Source organism: Solea solea, chromosome 14, assembly GCF_958295425.1.
Source record: "Solea solea chromosome 14, fSolSol10.1, whole genome shotgun sequence".
In the NCBI taxonomy this organism is placed as follows: Eukaryota; Metazoa; Chordata; class Actinopteri; order Pleuronectiformes; family Soleidae; genus Solea; species Solea solea.
Window position 1 is genome coordinate 1,334,757 of NC_081147.1, and position 14,583 is coordinate 1,349,339.

The window sequence follows — 14,583 nt, forward strand, 5'->3', positions numbered from 1 at the left end:
CTTCCAAAGTCTAAATAGACTTTTGAATTCTAAGTTGATTTTTGAATTCTAAGTAGATTTTGGAACTATAAGTAGAATTTGGGACTAAAAGTAGAATTTGGGACTAAAAGTAGAATTTAGAACTATAAGTACATTTTGGTAATGTTCGAAGTAGATTTTGGAGTTCTAAGTAGATTTTAAGTAGATTTCGGAATTCCAAGTACATTTTAAGTGATTTTGGAACTATAAGTACAATTTGGAATAATAAGTACATTTTGGTAATCTTCTCAGTAAATTTTGGAATTCTAAGTAGACTTTGGAATTCTAAGTAGATTTTAAGTGATTTTGGAAATCCAAGTAGAATTTGGGACTATAAGTAGAATTTGGAATTGTAAGTACATTTTGGTAATCTTCTGTCAATTTTGAAATTCTAAATAGATTTTGGAATTCTAAGTAGATTTTGGAATTTATAAGTAGATTTTGGAACTATAAATAGATTTTAGGACTATAAGTAGAATTTGGAATTATAAGTACATTTTTGGTAGTCTTCCAAAGTCTAAATAGATTTTGGAATTCTAAATTGATTTTTGAATTCTAAGTAGATTTTGGAACTTTAAGTAGACTTTGGAATTCTAAGTTGATTTTTAGTAGATTTTGGAACTAAAAGTGGGATTTGAAGTCTTTTTAGCTTTGATCTACAGTTGGACATTGATGGCTTTGATTCTTGCGTCGGACGTCGCACTCATGACTCTTCAGTGACGACACTCTCTGTGGCCGACAGTCTGCTGTCATCACATTTTGGTACCGGGTTCTGTCCCAAAGTAGAGTCGAGCCGCGCTGTGCCGCGCTAGCGTAGTGTGAAAAGATCAAAATAAATGGACCCTTATGTTTGTAGCAGCGGACAAACTGGGCCAGTTGTCAGTTTAATGCTAAAAGCTTGAGTGTTTTCGGGTTTGACGTCGACCCCCGTGAATCACCTCTGCTCTCGTTAATGAGTGGTTTGACAAACTTCAGTGAGTGCTGTCGTCTCTTTTGTATTCTCTTCTCATTCCCTCGCTCCCTCCCCGTCTCTTTTTCCATTTAGCTTCACCCTCATCCACCCCCCCCCCCCCCGTCTCCTCACTGTGCTGTTATCTAATAGAGCTCCGCTGTGATGTGCGTGCTACGTGAGGTGGCAGCAGAGCAGACAGGTGAAAGCCACTTTGTCATCACTAAAAACCACCTGCGAGCTCCCAACATGCTCATTAGCACCTTTTTGCTCTTCCGATCGCTCGCCCCGCTGCTTTTCTGTCGCTATCAGACCTCCTTCCCCCGCCGGAGCCGGGCTTTGTTCTGAAATGTCAAATTGCCGTCGGGAGGCTGACGAGCGCTGACGCTGATTACAGAGCGAGGGCCTGGACAAACAGCTCAGGAGGAAGAAGGAGAACAAGTCCCGTCTGCCTCTCGGAGCGTCACCCAGAGCCGTTATTATCTGTCGGCGGGTTGCCAGATCTGAAACGAACCCCTACATTTCATAATCCGATCCAGAGGCATCAAAGTGAAGTGTGTGTCTTCATTCTGGAGCCGCGTCGCTGACCACCCGCCGCAGAATCAAATCTGCGCCGCTTTATGTACCAGCAGGTGAATACTCCAGTTAAAAACACAATCTTATACGTCTGCTGTGCAACAGGGACACATTCAGAGGGGTGGATCGGATTTATGTCGTAGTTTCACATATTTGAGAACCGCTCACTCTCCCACACCAAAGCCCATAGAGAAAATCAGTGATTTTAACAACACACACACAGGAGCTGTTGATCCACTGCTGCCTCCATCACTAAGTTCAAACGTCTTATTTTGGTGAATTCAGCTTTTTAAATCCTTGGTTCAGATTGACCTCAGTGACACAAAGTGACCACACGAGGCAGCAGAGGACCAGCAGCTCTCTGTGGGGTTTGGTGTTGGAGAGTGAGCGGTGTACAAACTTCCATTTCCTGTTGTTAAAGTCTGTCTAACACTGAGATAAAGACGCAAACGTGTTCTTAAAGATGTCATAGACTGAAGCTAGCACATTTATTTTTACTACTTCCTGTTTCCACTAATGTTGTACGACAGCTGTGGAGGATAACATTAAAAATGTGTATTTTATTTTGTAAGAATCAGTACTAAAACCAAATATAACATTAAAAACTTGAATTTTATTTCCCAAAAAAAATAATGACTAAAATGAGAGATAACATTTAAACTTGATTTGCGAACACGTGTGTTTTATTTTATAAGAAAATGAACGATAACATAAGTCTTTTATTTTGGAAGAATAATTCCTTAAACCAAAGATAACGTTAGAAATAAAAGGTGACATTAAACAGTGCATCTTCATTTCTAAGAATAACTACTACACCGTCACACTGTAATATAACATCCTTGTGGACTTTGGTGTGGGAGAGTGAGCGGTGTACAAATGCGCCGTGACACTCGTAGTGACAACATAATTCATGAACTCCAGTCTTTGTGCTGCCATTAAGCAAGGAAATCTAAAAAAAACCCACCTAATGGACAGGTTGCCACATTCATACCTCTGAGTCAGAGTATGAATAATTCTGTTTTTTGTGTTATTGCAGTATCTCTCTTAGAGAGAGCGCCCCTGCTCGCTCCTTTTCATCCGGCTTTTGTGCAAATAAGTGCCAACAAGAAAGAGTGAGCGGTTGAATCAGACACACTGTGGCCCTGACATGTCTTTAGCTGCCGGAACACGCGACACTGTGTGTGTGTGTGTGTGTGTGTTGTCACAAAGGCAGCGCCTGCAAGCTTCTGGAGCTTTTGAGTTTTCAGTCCTTCAACTTTTCTTTCATTTATTCTTCCAGGAATGGAATAAAAGTGGAGGTGTGTGTGTGTGTGTGTGTGTGGTGGGGGGGGGGGGGGCGTCGTCGTGTCTCTGCAAAAAAAAAAAAGAGCATTCAGCGCGGAGCCCGACTCCCATTTTATTTCCTTTAGATATGAGCCTCAATAAGGTCAGAGAATAACCTTTGAAGTGGAGAACTATCAAGCACACATGTGCTGAGTGTGTGTGTGTGTGTGTGTGTGTGTGCCGTGACATTTCCTCTCTCCTCTAATTTGAAGGCGATCCACTCTAAAGATATTGGAGGTGGAAGGACTCGATGTGTCCCAGTGTTTTAGAAGAGTTTATCATCTGTTGACCTTCTCGGCCACAAAAGCCACAAAAGCCACAAAAGCCACCGCCGACTAAAAGGACAGGAAATAAGTGGAGGGAAAAGTGGACCAATATTGAGACGTTAAAGGGACAGTCAGTGCCACCTGCTGCTGAGAGCCAGCATACTACTTCCTGTTGGAATCATTTGTGGCATTTTAAAGGTAAAATAATGTTATATTACAACGTGAAGGTGTAGTAGTTATTCTTAGAAATGAAGATGCACTGTTTAATGTCATCAATAAAATACACGTTATTGTGTTCTCTTTGCTTTAAGGAATTATTCTGACAAAATAAAAGACTTATGTTATCTTTCATTTTCTTAAAAATAAAATTAATTAATACGTTTAAAATCTAATTTTAGTCTTTTAAAAAAAAAAATACAATTCAAGTTTTTAATGTTATTATCTTTGGTTTTAGTGCTTATTCTTACAAAATAAAACACACATTTTTGATATTATCCTCCAAAACAACATTAGTGGTAACAGGAAGTAGTAAAAATAAGTGCGCTAGCTTCAGTCCATGACATCTTTAAGAACACGTCCACGTCTTTATCTCACTGTGAGACAGACTTTCTAACGAAAGTGAAGTTTGTAAAACACTCACTCTCCCACACCAAACCCCATAGAGAAAAACAGTGATTTTAGCTCGCGGGGACACAGGAGCTGCTGGTCTACTGCTGCCTCGTGTGGTCACTTTGTGTCACTGAGGTCAATCTGAACAAAGGATTTCAAAAGCCGAATTCACTAAAATAAGACATTTTAATTTACTGATGGAGGCAGCAGTGGATCAACAGCTCCTGTGTGCTGTGATGTTAAAATCACTGGTTTTCTCTATGGGGTTTGGTGTGGGAGAGTGAGTGCTTTACAAACTTCAGTTCCCTGTGTGTGTGTGTGTGTTGAATGATCAAAGACAGCAGAGTGAATCACCTGTATCCTGTACAAACAGCATTTCTGCTTTCATCTTAACTTAATTATCGTCTTTTCTCTTATTCCCTCTCTCCGCTCTTTGTTTGTTGTGTTTTTAAAAAATAACGAGAGGCAGCTTCAGGGCTAAGTGAAGAGGGACGACGACGACGACGAGTCCCGGTCATTTTCTGCATCGACGACAAAAAAACAAAAACTGCAGCACTTCAAGGCTCTGAGGGAAAAAAGAGAGAAAAGAATCAAATAAATAAGTGAAAGGTTCAAATGTACATCAAAGGGAAACAGAGCCATTACACTCATTTTCAGCTGCTCAATATTTTTCATACTGGGACTCGACTGGAGCAGCTTTTTACATGAATTACAACTCAAAGCACTCATTACTGCCTGTTGTGCAGCTCACGACTCAAAAGCCTCTTTTCAAGTGAACTTTTCCTCTGATTGGTCAAACAATCACATTTACTCCATAACAACCGCTCATTTTCCTGCTCCTTCTGGGCATGTGTTCTACATCAGTGGTTCCCAGACACTGGGGCGGGACCCACAGATGTGTCGCGGGAGAAACTATTTAGGTCCAAAAACAAATTTAGAAGAATTTTCACAAACTTTTTTGTTGGGTTTTTGGGAGAGGTGAAAATCACTCATCTGTCCTCATCACTCACCTGTCCTCATCATTCACCTGTCCTCGTCTCTAACCTGCCCTCGTCTCTTACCTGTCCTCATCATTCACCTGTCGTAATCACTCACCTGTCCTCATCACTCACCTGTCCTCGTCACTCATCTGTCCTCATCACTCACCTGTCCTCATCATTCACCTGTCCTCGTCTCTCACCTGTCCTCATCATTCACCTGTCCTCATCACTCACCTGTCCTCGTCACTCACCTGTCCTCGTCACTCACCTGTCCTCGTCATTCACCTGTCCTCGTCACTCACCTGTCCTCATCACTCACCTGTCTTCATCATTCACCTGTCCTCATCATTCACCTGTCCTCTACGCTCATCACTCACCTGTCCTCATCATTCACCTGTCCTCATCACTCACCTGTCCTCATCATTTACCTGTCCTCATCACACACCTGTCCTCATCACTCACCTGTCCTCATCATTCACCTGTCCTTGTCATTCACCTGTCCTCCTCACTCACCTGTCCTTATCACTTACCTGTCCTCATCACTCACCTGTCCTCATCATTCACCTGTCCCCATCACTCACCTGTCCTCATCATTCACCTGTCCTTGTCATTCACCTGTCCTCACCAACTCACCTGTCCTCATCACTCACCTGTCCTCATCACTCACCTGTCCTCATCATTCACCTGTACTCGTCATTCACCTGTCCTCATCACTCACCTGTCCTTGTCATTCACCTGTCCTTGTCATTCACCTGTCCTCATCACTCACCTGTCCTTGTCATTCACCTGTACTCGTCATTCACCTGTCCTTGTCATTCACCTGTCCTCATCATTCACCTGTCCTCGTCATTCACCTGTCCTTGTCATTCACCTGTCCTCATCACTCACCTGTCCTCATCACTCACCAAAATTGTGTTAGCACGTTTGAAGTTCTTGGCATTCACAAAATTTAGGAAATTTGGTGATTGCAACGCTGCGAAATGTGTGACCTGATGTTGGTCCCAGGTCTGTCGAAAATGAGCGCTACCTAGTGGCCAAAAGTATGTTTGCAGGTGGCTTTTCTCCGTTTTTTCTTTCACTTACTCTCAGCGCAACTTTGAAGCTTTTGCCATGAACAAAAATTCATGAGATTTGGTGAAGTCGCGATCTGATATTGGTCCTGAGAATCTGTCTTAAAAGAGTGAGCAGCTGTTTTCTTGTTTTTCCTTCACCATCGTCGGCCATGAAGCGCTCCAGGAATTTATTTTATAAATGACATATCATTTTTAATTCATTTTTTTTAAAAACACAAATGTTTGCTTCTGTCTCCTGTGGAACGACGACAGATGTCGCCATGTTGGCTCTGATCGGCCACCAGCGACGACCGGCGACGCCTCGCATTCATCACACACACACACACACACACAGACTGTAAACACCACATGTATATATGTGATGTGCCGTTTTTTGCTGTTTGAACGAAAACACATAACATTCGAGTACACACATTATTCTTCTCACACACACACACACACACACACACACACACACACACTCGCACAAACCGTGGGGAGTAAATGGGCTGCAGTTGCCATGGAAACAGTCAAGTCCCACAACATTCATTCCAGAGAGCCTTCAGAGAAAAAGAAGTGTTTGTCTCATTTTTCAGATGTGTGTGTGTGTGTGTGTGTGTGTTTCTCAACATAAAGAGCCACATCTCTCACACACACACACACACACTGAGAGTCCCTGTGTGTGTGTGTGAGTGTGGTGGATCCCCCTCTGTGATCACAAAGAGCAGCTCTCATCCCTGAGAATCCCATTTCATGGCCGGGCTCAGCGATGCTGGTGTGCACAGTGTGTGTGTGTGTGTGTGTGTTGCAGTTGTGGCAGTGAGGAGGGGGGAGGACAGGGGGTGGGGGGGGGAGGATTATTTCAAATAAGTTGTGAAATTCCTTCAACACAGCACCAATTTGAAGATAAGAGAGTGTGAAGCCTCTTATGTTTTCTCTTCTTCATGTAGGAGCGGTTGAGGGGCAGATTTACATTTCCAACCAGTCCCCACAACTTTCATGTCATTTCTCATTTCCTCCCCACAGCAGCGACCAAAGTGAGCCCATGTCTCAATCAGCGACGACATAATTACAACAGTCAGGGTTTTGTTTTTTTAAGAAAAGAAAAGGGACGAGAAGCTGTGGGCTTGTTGAGCGTCATTTAAAACAGATAATGCACAATAATGTGTCCAATTAGAACAAGCGGTTTCGCTTATTTAAATCTCTTTCTCCTTAAATCTGCAGTATCTTAAAGTAATGAACTCACTTTTCATATGTTTGTGTCCACTCGCACTCCCACACCAAACCCCATAGAGAAAATCAGCGATTTAAGCTGGCGGGGACACAGGAGCTGCTGGTCCGCCGCTGCCTCGTGTGGTCACTTTGTGTCACTGATTAAAATCCGAGCAAATGTTTTCAAAAGCCGAAGTGACAAGATCAGACATTTGAAGTCAGCGATGGAGGCAGCAGCGGATCGACAGCTCCTGTGCGCTGTGATGTTAAAATCGCTGATTTTCTCTATGGGGTTTGGTGTGGGAGACTAAGTGGTTTACAGAGTGTCACAGAATTCCGTTAACAGCAGGGAGAGGTTGTCTTGCAGTGATTAAAAAGCATCAATTATGTTTCTTAAGATATCATTTTTTATCAGCTCAGCCTTTCACTAAGTGGCTAAAATGAGTTGTTTTGTCCTCACCAGACTCCATAGAGAAAATCAGTGGTTTTAGCTCGTGTGGTCACTTTGTGTCACTTCGGTTAATCTGAACAAAGGATTTCAAAAGCCGAATTTAAATAATGAGACATTTGAATTTAGCGATGGAGGCAGCAGTGGATAAACAACTCCTGTGTGCTGTGATGTTAAAATCGATGATTTTCTCAATGGGGTTTGGTGTGGGAGAGTTTACGCTTTATGAATTCAGTTTTTCCTGTTGGAAAAGTCTGTCTAACAGTGAGATAATGCAATTTACTTATTCTTAAAACACTATAGACTTAAGCTGATGTTTGTTAAGTGGCTAAAATCTTGTTTTTCATCTTATTTCGGTCAAAAATGACAACATAGATGACAGTTACCGTGGATAAACCGTGTTTTCAGCGAGACTTACGCCACTCTTCCTTGTGCAATCAGGTTAAACACAAATATAGATACGGCGTGTGGTTTAAACAAAGTCTCACTCTGTGTTCGTTCAGCCCCGGAGACTTCACTCCCGTTTTAAAGTCACTCTGTTTTATAAAAACATATAAAACAGATGGAACAAAGCAATAAAAAGCGGCAAAATGTGAGGCTTTCAGACAATATGGAAGACAATAATAACGTTCCCGAGGGGAGAGAAACACATAGACTACAGGGAGGACGGGGGAGAATATGCAGGAAATTCCACTTTGATTCACTTGTGTGTGAATTTGCTGTCACACGGCTGAAGCTGGAGGGAGAAAATGACACATTATACTCGCAAACACTTAAAAACGTGCGGATTTGCATTTGAAACGAGCCAAATTATCTCACCACAGGCTCTTTTATCTCCCTCCACTTGTTTTAAGACAACATTTTCAGATCACACCGAGTTAAATCGCTGCTTTAGAAGGAGCTTTTTCTCTCCGCCCCCTGCTGGGATTATAGGTTTGGTGAATATAAAGGAATGGTTTTCTCTTGAAAGGCTGAAATTTAAATGTAAGTATAGAGAGGGCAGTGAGAGCAGCACAGTGTACAAATGTATGGATGTTTTTCATATTTATATATACGTATATATATATATATATATATATATATATATATATATATATATATATATATACACATATATATAAAAGCCCGTTACAGTACAATAAAAATGTCTTTTAGTGGCTGCTGTGATCGACTGACGTGTTATTACAGCCGACACCGGGACAGAAGACCGGCCCCTGCGTCAATAGTGGACAGGTCAGAGGTCAGCAGTGATGGGTAAGTCACTTTATAACTAGTTACTTGTCTTTATGTTATGCACTGGGCAAGAATATATGTGTATATGAGATCTGCTCTTTGATTTTGGATAACAAAGTGTCTGTGATGACTGGTTTTACAGTCTGTTGCATTGATTATTATCATATTTATTAGATTAAATCAACTTAATCAATTTAAAGCCTCATTATTTGTGTTGTAGAGTCAATGTCATTGTAAATATACACGTAAATATCCTTCATTTAAAGAATTAAAGCCGGTATTATCTGTATTATAAGATCATGTAGATATTGTCTCTCACAAATATCTGTGTGATCTGTTATGATTGGTCACTTTCAGTTTGACCACACCCACAAGGGACTTCTGGTGTTTGATTGACAGCTGTTATATTCAAGTAACGTTACAGTATATTGTTGGTGTCATGAGTAGGAACCAATGTTGGGGAATGTATTGTATGACGCACACAGAGAGAGACTGGGAGATGGAAATTAACGGCCTGTTATTAAGTACTTAGTTAACAGAAACAGTAGTTTGTCCAACAATGGAGGTCAGGTTTCATATCATCACGTTATATTACTTCGTAACCTCAAAAAGTGATATACCGACCAGAAAATGATACGTAACACGCTGTATTAATTTTTGAGGTTACAAAGTAATATAACACGTTACGTATCATTTGTTGACAAAAACATTACCTTTCCATTACATTACCACAAAATAAAATGTGTTACGTTCTTTTTTTTGGAGTCACATTTTGACTTCAACGACAGCCTGGAACATGTTATATTACTTTGTTAGAACAAAAACTAATAAAACGCGTTACGTATCATTTTTGTTGACATTTTACTACTTTTTACGATAGCCTGTAATGCGTTATCTTACTTTGTAACCTCAAAAAGTAATATAGCGCGTTACGTATGATTTTTTTGTTGTCAGATTATAACTTTGACGACGACCTGTAACGCGTTATACATTGTAACCGCAAAAAGTAAGATATCAACCAGAAAAGTTTACGCAACGCTATCGTAACGTTATATTAATTTTTGAGGTTACGAAGTAATATGACTCGTTACGTATAATTTTCTGGTCATGTTATTACTTTTTACGACGGCCTGTAATGTGTTATACAACGTTACCAAAAAAACTAATATACTGCGTTACGTATAATAGTTTGTTGTCGTATTATAACTTTTACAACGACCTGTAATGTGTTATACTACGTTACCAAAAAACGAACAACCCGCGTTACGTATGATTTTTTGTTGTCATATTATAACTTTTATGACGAACTGTAACGCGTTATATTACTTTGTAACCTCAAAAAGTAAGATATCAACCAGAAAAGTTTACGCAACGCTATCGCAACGTTATATTAATTTTTGAGGTTACAAAGTAATATGACTCGTTACGTATAATTTTCTGGTCATGTTATTACTTTTTACGCCGGCCTGTAATGTGTTATACTACGTTACCAAAGAAACTAATATACCGCGTTACGTATCATTGTTTGTTGTCCCCATACATCTTTAAAACTAGTTAGATTGAGGACTCTAAGAACATCTATTATAACCCATTTGTGATTCCCAAACCCAGATTTTGGGAATCACTGGACGAGTGGGTACAATTCCTGTTTTTTTCCTCGTTATTACCGAGTTACCAGGAAGTTGCTGGTTCCAATCCCATGACCCTGAACAAGGCAGCAAACGCCCACTGCTGTGTGATCTCACGATAAATAAACACTAAAGTGTTTCAGGACCGCTGATGATCTGCTCCAGGACCTGGAGGGAGGAGAAGTGTTGTTGTGTAAACGCTGAGGTGGAAGTCGCTCGGATAAACTCCGCTCCTCGCTCGTCCACCTTCCAGCAGGTGAAGATGAATGAGTCTCTGCGGGGAGCGCGGAGGAGTTCACATTGTTATTCTGCAGGTGTGTGTGTGTTTAAAGACTCACACTGTTCCGCTTCTCTGCTCCATTTCATCCTCCATCATCTTCACGTCACTCCAGGCTCATTGTAGTGTCTCCGTACTCTGACCTCTGACCTCCATTGTTGGGGTTTATATATAGTAACGAAGTAATTAACACGTTACAGGCCGTTGTAAAAGCTCTAATAATGACCCGTGATCTGTTCAGGGCCATTTTTAAGAACTTTAAAGGTACTTTTTAGGTCCTTGAAATGTATTTTATTTTTTTCAAATTCACAAACTTTCAAGGACCCATGGGAACCCTGAAGGGCACATTGACATTCACCTAAGTCGATTTCGTACCTATGTTATTGAAAATTCAAGCACTTTCAATGACCCATGTCTATTTAAGGCAATTTTTTAAAACATTCAAGGGCCTTTAATTAAATTTATTTTAAGTCACACACTTCTCAGGATTTCAAGGACCCATCGGCGTCGAGAGACATTTCCCCAAATATCAACTCAAGCACTTTCAATGACTCATGTGATTTTTAAAAACTTTAAAGGGCCTTGAAAGTTTTTCAAATTCACAAACTTTCAAGGAATTCAAGGACCCATGGAAACCCTGAAAGACACATCGGCAGCAGGAGACATTTACCTAAATATAAACTTATCTCTTGCACAAAATTCAAGCACTTTCAATGACCCATGTCTATTTAGGTGATTTTTAAAAACCTTCAGGTGCCTTTAACTGTTTTATTCAAGGCACACACTTTCCAGGTTTTCAAGGAACCATGAAAACCATGTTTGCTTTTACAAATTTGGAAAAAAGGGCCTTGAAAATATTTAATGACCCATGTCTATTTAGGGCCATTATCAAAAACTTTCAAGGGTCTTAAATATTTTTTCAAATTGACAAACTTTCAAGGATTTCAAGGACCCACGGGAACCCTGAAGGTCACATTGGCGATGTCAGCTAATTTTTTGCACAAAATTCAAGCACTTTCAATGACCCATGTCTGCTTAAGGCAATTTTTTTAAAACCCTTTGAGGGCCTTGAATAATTTTTTTATGTCACAATCATTCCAGGATACCAAGGACCCATGAAAACCCTGGCCCATGTCTATCTATGGCAAACACTTTCAAGGGCCTTGAAACATTTTTTTCAAATTCACAAACTTTAATGACCCATGTCTATTTAGGGCCATTATCAAAAACTTTCAAGGGTCTTGAATATTTTTTCAAATTGACAAACTTTCAAGGATTTCAAGGATCCATGGGACACATCGGCGGTGGGAGACATTCACCTAAATATCACAAAATTCAAGCGCTTTTAATGACTTATGTGTATTTAAGGCAGTTTTTTTTCATACTTTCAAGGCCCTTTAATTATTTCTTTAAGTCACAAAGTTTCCAGGATTTCAAGGACCCTTGATAACCCTGGTTTTCTTTTACAAATTTGGAAAAACCGATGAGAGTTTGCGATAATTTTGACGTAAACCTTTTGACGGCCTGAAGTGTCGTGTCGGTCTCTGACCTCAGAGAAAGTCGCGGCCTCGGCACACACACACACAGACACACACAGACACACACATGACGACTGTGAAGCTCTAATGACTTCATTATCTCAAACAAAAACACGTTGTTTGTGTCGCGAATGATTCCTGCCTCTCTCGGCTTCTCCTCCAGCTGCTCGCCGAGCGCTTCATCAGCCGCTGCGTTGATGGAGTGACGACAAATTGCCGCCATCTGGACTCAAAGCGGGGACTTTTTGGTTTCACGTACGTTACACTCCAAACAAGTGTCTCCTTCCCCCCCCGCCCTGTGTTATTATTCATTTGTTGCTCTGTTGTAGTGGAGCCTGAAATGTGGAGCAGCAGCAGTTTCTATAATAGAAAACATTAAAAGTGTATTATCGACATTATTACCGGCGTGTTTTCATTAGCTTTTGTCTCATAATCACTTCTGTGATGTGCCGTCGTTTCCGCCGCACTCATTTACGCAGGTTCTCCTTTTGTCGAGGCTCATTTCCACTCAGGTGTTTTCAGCCGTGTCTCACAGACATAATAACGCATCTAAACTGCCTCCCAATTATACCTATATGCTCTATAATTGTGTTTGTTTTCCAACATTATGATTTCATTTCTGTGTTTTTGTGACAAGAAATGTTTTCATTCACCTGAAGTACATATGCCAGGCCTGCGTGTGGCGCTGCAGAAGGAATACACCAAAGAAACTGAGCTTTTTTTATTAATGTAAACAAAGATAAAATGTAAATAATCATACAAACAGAGACTGGATGAAGACAGACAGGATTACAAAGGAAAGAAAATAAAAATTAACGTTCCGCGAAAAAGACAAAAACGACTCCACACACGAGAAGAAGACGACGACCATGTCAACGATTGCAGAATAAAAGTGCAAGGGAGAGGCGGGGTTACGATATTGTCGTTTTCCTCTAAGTTCAAGTGTCTTATTTTGTCATTTCTGTTTTTGAAATCCTTCATTCAGATTGACCTCAGTGACACAAAGTGACCACACGAGGCAGCAGTAGACCAGCAGCTCCTGTGTCCCCGCGAGCTAAAATCGCTGATTTTCTCTATGGGCTTTGGTGTGGGAGAGTGAGCGGTGTCCGAACTTCAGTTTCCTGTTGAAAAACGCGGTCTAACAGCGAGATAAAGACGTAACGGCATCGTAGACTGAAACTGACGTGGATTTTTATCAGGCGAGTCTTTTGTTTGGTGGCTAAAATCAGCTTTTATTGCAAATGTCCTGGTTCTTGAAGCAGGAAGAGATGATCAGACGTCGATTGAACTCCTCCATTGCCTGATTTCCTCGGGATAAACAAGTGTGTGTATGTGTGTGTGTGTGTGTGTGTGTGTGTGTGTTCCTGACCGGGAGACTAAGAGGGAACTCTGGTCCAGTGGAGCTCAGTCCATTAGACCGAGTTTCCTCCGATCAGTTCCGAGTCATTTATCAATCGACCAACCAACCACAGTACAGAGGAGTCGGCCGCCGCTGGAGTTCCCCTCGCTCTCCTGTTTCTTTCTTTTCTCCCTGAGCTTGTTGTTTTTTTGTTGATCGCTCGTGTTTGGAAGCGCTCGGGTGTTTAACACCTCGAGTCTGTGGATCGATCCGTCGCTGCTGAGACGCATCACTCACGAGCAGAGTCTTAAAAACCACGCTGCCCTTAAACACTGCCGACGCTTTCATAATCAGATCAGTGTGATCTATTTGACTCGTCGTCATATTAATCGCTGAACTGATTAGCGCCTGATTTTTTCTTCTCATTTTCAGCAGATGGTTCCTTTATCTCGACCCAGAGGGAAATGGGAGAATTCAGCGAGAAAACTCGACACTTTTTATAAATAATTTCACACATAAGAGACAATTTAAAGGATTTTTTAAATTTTTTTGGCACGACACGACCTACGAATCTGCCAGTTTCTCGTGGTGTCGGTGTAATGACGAGCGCGCGGGGAGAACTTCGCACCGCTCACGCAAACGCCAGAGTTCATAATCACAACCCTGTGATTTAATATTCTCATCAAAAATGAACACGGGAGCTGCTAAGAGGCATTAGCGTCGCTTGTGTCTTTTAGCAACTTTTGCATAAAACAAGTGTTTTCAAAGCATTTTTGCTTTAAATGCACGATACAAAGTAAGAAAAATGTCAGTGTTTGTGGCATAATTTACATTGCGACTGAGTCGGCGAGGAGGAGGAAGAAGCGCGTGGCGCGAGTAAAGCAAAGCAGCTCCGTACAGCAGCGCTATAGGACGTCACGGTAGTGTTTTAATCCCAATTTTGATCTTGCCTTGTCGCAGATAGGATCACGTGATGCTGAAAATGCATGTTCTAAAAGCAACGCCTCCTACTGGGCCACGCAGGGACTACTTCAGACGATCTTGTTAGTTTTACGTGTTATGTAGCTGCGTAAAACTTACATTAATTCCAAATTTCACCTTGATAATGTGTGTCTTTTAGCAACTTTTGCACAAA

At 41.1% G+C, this 14,583-nt stretch overlaps 1 long non-coding RNA gene across 1 annotated transcript; it reads left to right on the top strand.

Annotated features, from left to right (window-relative positions):
- The first annotated feature begins 3,103 nt into the window (after window positions 1-3,103).
- Window positions 3,104-12,495, top strand: LOC131472443 (uncharacterized). Its single transcript, XR_009242096.1, has 3 exons — window positions 3,104-3,330; window positions 8,622-8,687; window positions 12,273-12,495. It is a non-coding gene; the product is annotated as an uncharacterized LOC131472443 (long non-coding RNA).
- Window positions 12,496-14,583: the final 2,088 nt, after the last annotated feature.